The 9,975-nt window shown below is 33.0% G+C and overlaps 1 protein-coding gene across 1 annotated transcript in view; it reads left to right on the top strand.

Moving 5' to 3' along the window:
• The window catches only part of LOC138123637 (coiled-coil domain-containing protein 13), a 60,609-nt gene that overhangs the window by 40,858 nt on the left and 9,776 nt on the right, over positions 1–9,975 (top strand). The gene's annotated exons all lie outside the window — the stretch shown is intronic.

The raw sequence follows: 9,975 nt of genomic DNA, 5'->3' as shown, positions 1-9,975 counted from the left end.
AACTGTACAATAAAATATTCATTAAACATTATAATGGAATGTTCTTAGTCACAGTTTAAAAATATTGATTGTTCTTGTAGTTGTAGTTCACTTCTTCTTTTTTTGCTGTTTCTGACGCCTCTTTTCTTCTTTCCTCCGTTCTCGGTCAGCCAAAGACTTGTACAACTTGTATCCAAAAAATACTGAAACAACAAACTACTTAGGGCCGGTTTCACCAACGACAGTTAAAGTTAACTGTAGGTTAAATTATACGAAAACATTGTTGTAACAATAGGTAACTACGGTAACGAAGCATTTTAACCTACAGTTAACTTTAACTGCCGTTGGTGAAACCGGCCCTAAGTCATATAGTTTGTTAGTTTTGTTAAATATCACTGAAGTGTGTCTTGAATGTATTGATATTTCATTTTAAATATGTTTTCAAGTCGCATGGCACATTTGGTTCGTTTTAGTTTATGGGTGTTCTGTAAAACTTTATGGCCAACACTTGATTAGTTTTAACAACCTATGAAGTTGAAAATTGTACAGGGTTATTCTAAATATATGTTACATAATAAATCTATCGGGTGTTTTTTTTTAATTTCACCTCATAGTAGGCGTTGAAGATTCGATTGTGAACGCATTATACAGGTTACGGATCAGCTGTTTGAATCTTCTACATTTTACACGAGTGGTGCGTTCACAATTGACTCTTCAACGCCTACTTCGAGGTGAAATTTTAAAAAACACCCCATATAACTACCCTTTTGACTGGCGATTCCGCGTTCATAAGCAACAGGGCTATTGCTATTAGATTACGTCAAAAGAAGTCGACTTTTCAGTAGGTACAGTCTGTTTTTTAATCAAAGAACCACAACACCGCAATTTACACCTAAAATACAGCTGACAACATTGTACACTTTTGACCTAGGGTGAAAAATCTCATCATATAGAAATTGAGGTTATTAGTGATATTAGAAGCGCAGCATGTTAATAAAGTTAACAATAACTAATAACAACTAACTTGAAAGTTTAATAAATGTCTTACTTTGCGAGGCATTTTTAATAACACGATCAAATTTTAGATGCGAGTTTGCGTACTTTCAAGGACATTAAAAATGACAGGCGTTGGCTGGTATAGCCAACAGATATCATTAAATTTCCTAAAGTTAGTAAAATTTTATATTTGCAAACATAAATCAACAGGTCGTGGTTCTTTGATTAAAAAACAAACTATATGTGTCAAAAATTTTTAACGGTTCGGAAAAATCGTAGGTAAACATCCTTGAACTCTGCACATCAATGAAATCAAAAGCATTATGAATGTAGCAATATAGATAACCTAGTTAATCTATTTACTTTTATTTCGACATCGATAAGCCCTCATAGATAAAAATCGTAAATTAATGACAATCCCAAAAGTGGATTATTTTTTAACCCCAGTTAAAATTGCAAACGTTTTAAAAATACGGTAGAATAGTATTTAACATTACTAGCATGGTAAAAAGGGTTTTTACTGGCGACAGAAGGATATGACTGGAGAGCCGAAGGCGAGCCAGTCACCTTCTGAAGCCAGTAAAACCCGTTACTATGCGTGCATTGTTGAATATTTTATTTGTTCCTCACTTATAAGTAGTTATACAAACTATTAAAAATTCCAGTATTTGAAAAAAAAATCGTATGAGCTTTACACGTCTTGCTTTGGAAACGCACATCACTCATATTAGCACGGGTGTAAAATTTTACTGACTAGCCAGTAAAATTTTACATGCTTGCTAGTAGCATTTTACATGCTATCCAGTTAAGAGACATTTTCAAGGCGAATACTGAATACAGTGACTTGATAAACTGATGTTTACAAGTAACAAATAAATTAAATAAACGTCTTACCGAAAATTACCACTAACAGTACAATACACAAAATATACGCGTAGGCCAAATAATCGACCTTTTTTTGAACTAGTTTTTTCAGTTTATCCATGAATTCATCTCCCAATTCAGACTTTAATTCTGTAGCTAAATTTTTAATTTTTTCTGAAAGTTCGGCGACATCTAACTTGTTCTTTTTAACCTCATTTAAATTTGACATTTTGATAAAAAGCAGAACACAACTCTATGTGATTTCTTTCATAGAGCTCAGTTAGATATACCTACTACTATGTTATCACTTGTTTTTATCTGAAGTAGTTGGATATGATTTGATGATAGTACTCGATGCTACTGACGAAAAAATATTTGAAAAAATGCGAGAAGCAAGGAATAATAAATCAGCACACTTTGTTAAACGTATTAAATGTAAATAACTTAAAAAATATATTTTCATATATGTTTTACTCATTTTTCCCATGACGTAGGTACATGTAATAACTAATAGTACATATTATACATATTATACACCAAGGTGAAGAAGTTCATGATTATAGCCAGAGCGCTAAGATTAGAGCCCGAGGCGTGAAGGCTATAAGGGACTTCTTCACCGTGGTTTATATAAAAAAAATTCCACTACTAGATACGTTAAAACCCTTTCGGATAAAAAAAAAATTATTAATAAAATTATTTTGTCCGATGCGACGATCCGAGTTCTCATTTTTCAACAGTTGCTATGAAAATCGTCTACGTTAACCAATGAAATCAACGAAAATCTTTCGTTGCTAGGTGACGGCTGTTCATTGTTCACCTAGGTTAATAATGAAAATTAGTACAGTCCATTCTCTTTTGTTTTAGACCAGAGTAGGCTATAGAAATTTGGCGAGTTGTATGGTAAGACTGTGGCTGAATGACAATATACATCATGTATAATATTTGAGGTTACACTTTCTTGTCAAAATTCATGACCATATAGCCAAGCATTATCATTTTCCAATTAACTATATAGTTTCGAGGACTCAATAATGTGTGTATTTAGTGATAAATGTAAATATTGCACAAATTTAAAACTAATTTACCTTAATAGTTAATAACAATGTCAAATTTGACACTGGCAGTTCGAACAATTTTGATTTAGTTATTTTGACATAGCCCCGATACCAACATTTAAAAAAATTAAAATAGCCTACTCTGGTCTAAAACAAAAATGAATGTATTATATTAACCTTGGGAGAGAAATTCTACTTCTGGGGTCGGTTCGAGAGTCAATAATGAAGCCTTCTGAGACTAGTAGTGGAAAAAAAAATATATTGGATTATTTTAAGAACATTAAAATGATTTTTTTTCACTACTAGTAATAAAGTCTAGCGTTATCGGTTGTCATAGAACACTGAGAAGTTTCGTTTTTCTACGTTGGCTCAGTGACAGGTAAATAATTTTTCATTATTAACCAGTTTTAAGGGTTTTAACGTATCTAGTAGTGAAAAAAATAGTATATAAACCATGGTGGAGAAGTCCCTATAGCCTTCGCGCCTTACAACCCTCGGCGCGCCGCGGGCTCTAATCTTGGCGCTCTGGCTATAACCATGAACTTCTCCACCTTGGTATATAATATACTATTTTCGCCCGAAATATCAAAAAAGTTACTACATAATCATATACGGGGTCATTATAAATGATTGTCTCATCCCTCTACGGCCGCAAGCTTTATAACATGAGTGAGACTAGCATCGCCGATAGGTAGCGCTACTGGCGGTAGTGTAAATTTGTCTACTAGTTTGAGTAGTTTGTCTAACGTTGCGAAGCTAGTGGCACATCCCAAATTTGTGTGGGTTTTCAACGCCAACTGCGATGGGACAATCATTTATAATGACCCTGTATTAATAAGTTATTAATACAAGAAATAAGCATTAGAATTTAGGTCTTTGTAATGTAAAAATGTATAAGTATAACCAATATGATACGGGTATACGTATAACAGATAACTAAAGTCGGCAAGTACTGTATTAATTATTATGAATACAAATGAACTACTTTTTAGAAAAAAAAAACTTCAATTGCTTACCAAAAATCAGTACAACTATTGCAAGTAAAAGGAATAATACTAGTAAATCTGGAGCCATCCCTGCATTTTTTGCAGTTTCCACGTGGTTTGCGAAAAAATCAGGGTTTTCTTGGTTAGCGCGAGATATCAAACTTTCTCTTAATTCTTGTTTGTTCTCTTCCGATAGACCGTCCATACCCTCTAAAGCTTTTAACAATTCTTCCAATGGGGGCATTTGAAAATCACCATGTTCTGGAAGGTCGGGTTGGTTAGGAATCCCAGGTTCATTAATAATTTCGGGATCCATTACACTGCACACGTTATTTACTTATTTGCCTAATTCAGCTTTTAACTAGTGACAAAAGCGTTTCGTTTTAGCAACGCAACAGTAGCAAAAACAGTAAACACAACGTTTTCAGACAAGTCATCAGTTTATAGTTCACGGAATGTTATCGGAGTTATGTTGCATAACATTTATCCCTTATACTACTTACTGCATTAACGACTTAGATACGTACACGCACTCAAATTATTTTCAAGTAAAGGCAGATAACATTGGTTGATAACATAAAATAAGTTACATTTTTTTATAAAAACTTACAAAAACAATAGCTCCGTTGTACTAACGTCCTTTTTTCACAAAACCAAAACTATTTATGCCAATATAGGTATTTTGCATTTGTTTGTAAAATTCTGTTGTAATTTTTATTCGGTTTTCTGACGAACACAAAGGAATTCGACGTTCAAATGTGGACGGCTTTTAAAAATCAACGAGCCTCCCGCGAACGTAACTACAAGACTCTTCAATTCGTTACGTGGCATGGAAAATCTTTGGGAAGAATGTGCTCTGCAGTTAATAGAAAATTACAAAAATTATAATGTTTTGTGGGACCCTAAGGTCAATAATTATTTAAAAAAAAACGTTAAAGAAGACGCCTGGAAAAGAATCGCCCTTAAAACAAAATTACCAGAGGGATTTTGTAAACGAAAAATTATTAGTCTCCTGGCCCCCTATAGACGGGAGAAGGCAAAAAAAAAGAAATCCACAGGAATAGGAATATGCAATAGATACAAGAAATAAAGTGTTTGTCATGATCCGAAACGAAAACGTAAATGTAGTACATTTTTTAAAGCCGTTTGACGCGATGACAGTTTTGATATAAAATTTAACACCAAAAATAATCGAATCGGGATGAGGTTTTAGTGAGATTCTCGGTCAACAGATGGCGCGGGATTTACTTAGCTGTTTTTAGCTAAACCAAGCGAAAAATTTGTAATCTGAAAAGGGCAATGTCTTTCAAACATTATTGACAATTGCGGCAACGTTTTACTTTTTTTTATTTTTTCATCCTTTAAAAAATTTTTCATTGTATTTTTTTTTAAACAAAAAAAAAAATCAAAAAGTGGTCAACAGCGACGATTAAGCCATATTTACTAATGCTTAATCGATTTTTATTTAATTTTTTCGTTAGAAAATAGTGTCCGAAACAGTAATACGTTTTCTCTTTGATCGAACCAATCACAAATCTAGAGATATTATCTCAAAGCAACTCAATTCCTAAATTAAATCAACTAGCAGTGGTTGATAGTGCTGTATGGGGAATTATTTCTATTGGTGGTGGACATTCCAACATGGAAGAACTGTTTTATTCGTTGTAACACTCCAATTTCCCGCTCCGATGCAAGGTGTAAAATTACGTAAATTAAAACCAGGAAAGAAACAATATGTACCATCATCAAATGGATTTTGCGAAAATAAATTTCTAGGAATTTTCTCTCCCCAACAAAATGTTTTCACGAATATTCCACTTGTGTATAAAATGTGAAAATAATTTTCAATAAAAGAAAAAAAATAATTAACAAAATAGTTTGATCGATTTACACTGAATCAAAAAGGTTTTTTTGTTCGACACTGTCAGAATTTGACAATTTTCTCCTGTGTGAACGGATTTCGATAAATATCACAACTTGTCAAAACGTAACGTCAAGTTAATTTTAAAAATTTTAGGCGATTTGGAGCCTTTAAGAGGCTCGTCGAACAAAAGCACCTTGTATTCAACTCGTTCTTGTGTAAATTTGGCTTTTTTTGGCACTCCTGGACCTTTTACACAATCATGAACTCGTTAAATAATAATATATTAAAAGACAAGTTTCATAAGACCAGTCTTGAAGCACGAATTTAAAATTAAAAAACGAGTGGCGTAGCCACGAGTTATTTTAAAGAATGAGTGCTTCAAGGTCTTATGAAACGAGTTTTTTACACTATTTTTTGGAATTTGCCCTTTTTAAGCAGTTTTTAAACAAAAATGTTTACTTTCGTCGATTTATGGATTTTTGTGGCGGTTGGTAATGTCTTAATTTTAAAAGTGAAAATTTGATCAAGTCTTCACAGTCGCCTTTTGTTTTATCCAAATTCTGTCACAAAACACGAATATGGAAGATAATCTTGCATTTACCTATGTACTTACGCCCGCTGAAATACGTTAAATTACCAAAAATACGGTCGCGAATTTGCTGCCTGATAAATAATTTTTGACACATTTACATTTTATAATTTAAATTGACATGCATGACAAGATAATTCCGCATCAAGCTTTATCAACTTAAAAATTTTCGTAAAATGTTCCGTGAATTAATGACTATAAGGACATCGCAGATGATGACGTTGCGTTCGTTAACGTTAATATGTCTATTAGAGAATCAAAATGGAGGCAAATTACAAAAATAACTATTACTACATTCAAGAACATAAATGCATCAATTTTACGTACGAGATTAAAAAATAAGAAGTGAATTTGTTTCGGTCCATGAAGGAACCAGCCGGAAAAAAATACAATACGCAAAATATGAAGAGGTGGAAACTAAAAAATTGGTTCATCCAGGTCAGGAGCTCTAACATTCCGATAAGTGGTCCGATTTTGTAAGAAAGGGCCCGGCAAGGTTTTCCCGGTAATAGCGCTTTCCCGGCTATAGCGCTCTTTTTCTTCGGTCCTTAGAAGAGCGTTATAATATACAGGTCTATCAGAACTGGTGGACCAAAATAATACGGTGAAATCATCATCTTCTGGGAATAATAGGAAAAATATTTTTTAAAATCCATCCTCATTGGATTTTAAAATAAGAACGTTGTTAATTGACCAATCGCGTGTAAAAAAATTGCATTTGTCATAACTTTGAGTAAAAATGAAATGACCAACATGCTACAAGCGTATTTTGAGTGTGGCAAGAATACACAGGCAGCTATTCGCCTTTACCACCAGCATTTTCTTAATCGAACAGTTCCCCACTACAAAAAATGAATTAAATCATTATTAAAATTATTATTCATTTAGTTATTATTTAGTTGACAGTGACATTTGGAGCCACTTGATTTTTTGCTACAACGTATAGTTGAAAAATTATGGTTGCCGCTTCATATAAAAAATGAACAAAATGGTTTGAATAAGTATATACATATAGTCGACTCAAGTTGCAAAAAACCACTTGTCATTTGCAACATTGCAACAGCATTTTTTCAACATTTTTGAACCAAATAAATGCACAAAGGGACCTGAAAATCATAGTTTGGATTGAATATTTTCCATATAAGTACAATTTTAAAGTAATTTCAAACGACTAATGCCATAAAATTGCTGTTGCAAATCCAAATTGGTTTTTAGCAACTTGAGTCAACTTTACACACCGTTTACACACAGGAGTAAAATTTGTTGCAAAACAACTCAATCGTTAATTTAAAAAAATAAATAAATACTTATGTAAATAAAATTCTCTTCACCACACTTTTCACCTAAAAAAATGACAGTGACAGTGACAAAAACTGACAGTTCACAGTGAAACGGCAAAAATTTCATTACAGGCATGGCTTGCCTGTTATCAAAATCAAAAAAGTAAAACATTGCCGCATTTTGAAGTAATATTTTAGGACACTTGCAGTTTAAAAATTGAAAATCGGTCATACTGTTTCTTTAAAAAACGCTAAATACTTTTCCGATATCTTTATCTCTCTCGCCCGTTCTAAGAGTAGCACACTGAGTCATGCGAATCTGACAAGTAGAATCTTACCAGTGGCGTAACGTGTGCGCACTTCACTAAAATCAAATGGTTAAAAAAGATATTGTAAAAAGGATTCAATCGAAGGTAAAATAACAAAATCAAATTTTTTTATCGGATAAATTTTTCAATCTTACGAAAACTTTTTGCTTTGACAATTTTACGAATTGAATTTGAGCATTTTTAGCTCGCGGGTCTAACCTTTGAATAAAAATACTCAAATTCAACGAGATCGTGTTATTTTTGGCAAGATTAATTCCAGAATACAAACTTTAACGTTAATTATCTTTTTATAATACCTATTGTTATTAAAAACTGAACACACACGTTTGATGTACACCGGAATTAATCGAAGATAAAATAACAAGACCTAATTTTTTATCGAATGAATTTTTCAATTTTACGAAAATTTTTAGCTTTGACAATTTTACGGCTATTTATAATTTTTGCCCGGTGCAAATAAATAAAATAAATTAACTGGTAATTTTTTTATTTTGGTATTAAAGATTATTAGTAAAGAATACTGTAAAACTGTGTAGCCCTGAAAAGAACTGATTTTATAAAAATGACTAAAAAGACTCGGAAACAACACACGAAATCATCAACGTGCGACGTAAATTCGAAATGAATCTGGAATCGCCGAAACTAGACTTTTGACACGGGCGCACTGTAGCCTTAAATATTTCGGTGCGTAGCATACAGTGAAATTTTATATTAAAAATTACAGAACATGTTCTATAAAGGTAGTTTGACACGATGCTAAATTTTGTAGAAAATTTGTTAGAAAATGAGAGAGACCCTCGATCAGGACCAATGAACGATCAGGATCATAGTCTGTCTTTGTCAGATCCTGATCGTTCATTGGTCCTCTCTCATTTTCTAACAAATTTTCTACAAAATTTAGCATCGTGTCAAACAAGCTTTAATTCGTCAAATATGCGCATAAAAATGCACGGGAGCAACGGAAGCGCCCCGCCGGCGTTCCCACTCATTTCTGTACTGTTAGTAGTGTCATTTATCAAATTAATGTTTGAAGACATCACTCTGAAGTATGACTGAAGTGTGAAGTGTTTTTGAACAGTTAGAAAATCACAATTGGGTTATGTTGGAACTGTCAACATGTCGGTAACCATAATTTGTACTGCGTTGCAAACAGGATTTTCATTTTTCATCAGATTTATTGTTAAAATTTCAAGGTTAATTGTATACAAAAATGTCTCCATTTTTTATGTTAAATTTTATATTAAAAATATCATTGTGTCAAACCGTCTTTAGAGATATTTTAAAGACGAGTTATTACAAAAGCATCATCGGGGGTAAAATTGTGAACTATAAATTTGAAAAAAAAATTGTACTGTCTTATTACTTGAATTAACCCGTTGTAAACTGTCTTAAAAAAGGCAAAGCTATAACTGCACATCTTTGGGGAAATTAGGTACCGTCTGTTCGTGAACGTTCTGTTCCCAGGCGGATCGTCGGAGGCTTGCGGCGTATTTGTAACACCTTGCACCAATTTTTCGACGAGCCCTTTTATCTAAATACAAATAACTAATCTACACGTATTGCAACTTGCAAACGTTGAGTTCTACTAAATGTTGGGATTTATTTTTGAAAAGCGTTAATAATACATAATATCTTCAAAGGACATCCAGAAGAGACACATCTGGAGAACGAACTGATCTGTAGCAAAAAATGACAGAAAAATGAAAATGATCGGAAAATGTTTCTTTTAAAGAAATAAATTGACCTGTTGTTTTTTTTAACGCCATTATTGATGGCAACTTGACCATTGCTCCCTGTTTCCAAACTGGCCACTACGAACCGCAAACTAAAAGTACCTAGTCAAGTAGAAATAATCGTCCTGCCGTCTTGCTTTACAACTGCATCGAACTATTTTTCCAATCATCGGTGTTATATGGCACTATATCAAGTCATCAAGTAAATTTCAGCTCTCTTTCAAGCAAACAAATAAGGGCCAGTTTACAGAAGAACAAATTACGTTAATCGTACCTAATCAAATGCGAGATTAACTGAAC

Source organism: Tenebrio molitor, chromosome 2, assembly GCF_963966145.1.
Source record: "Tenebrio molitor chromosome 2, icTenMoli1.1, whole genome shotgun sequence".
In the NCBI taxonomy this organism is placed as follows: domain Eukaryota; kingdom Metazoa; phylum Arthropoda; class Insecta; order Coleoptera; family Tenebrionidae; genus Tenebrio; species Tenebrio molitor.
Note: the sequence above shows the minus strand (reverse complement) of the source record. Positions and strands in the feature narration are given on the sequence as shown.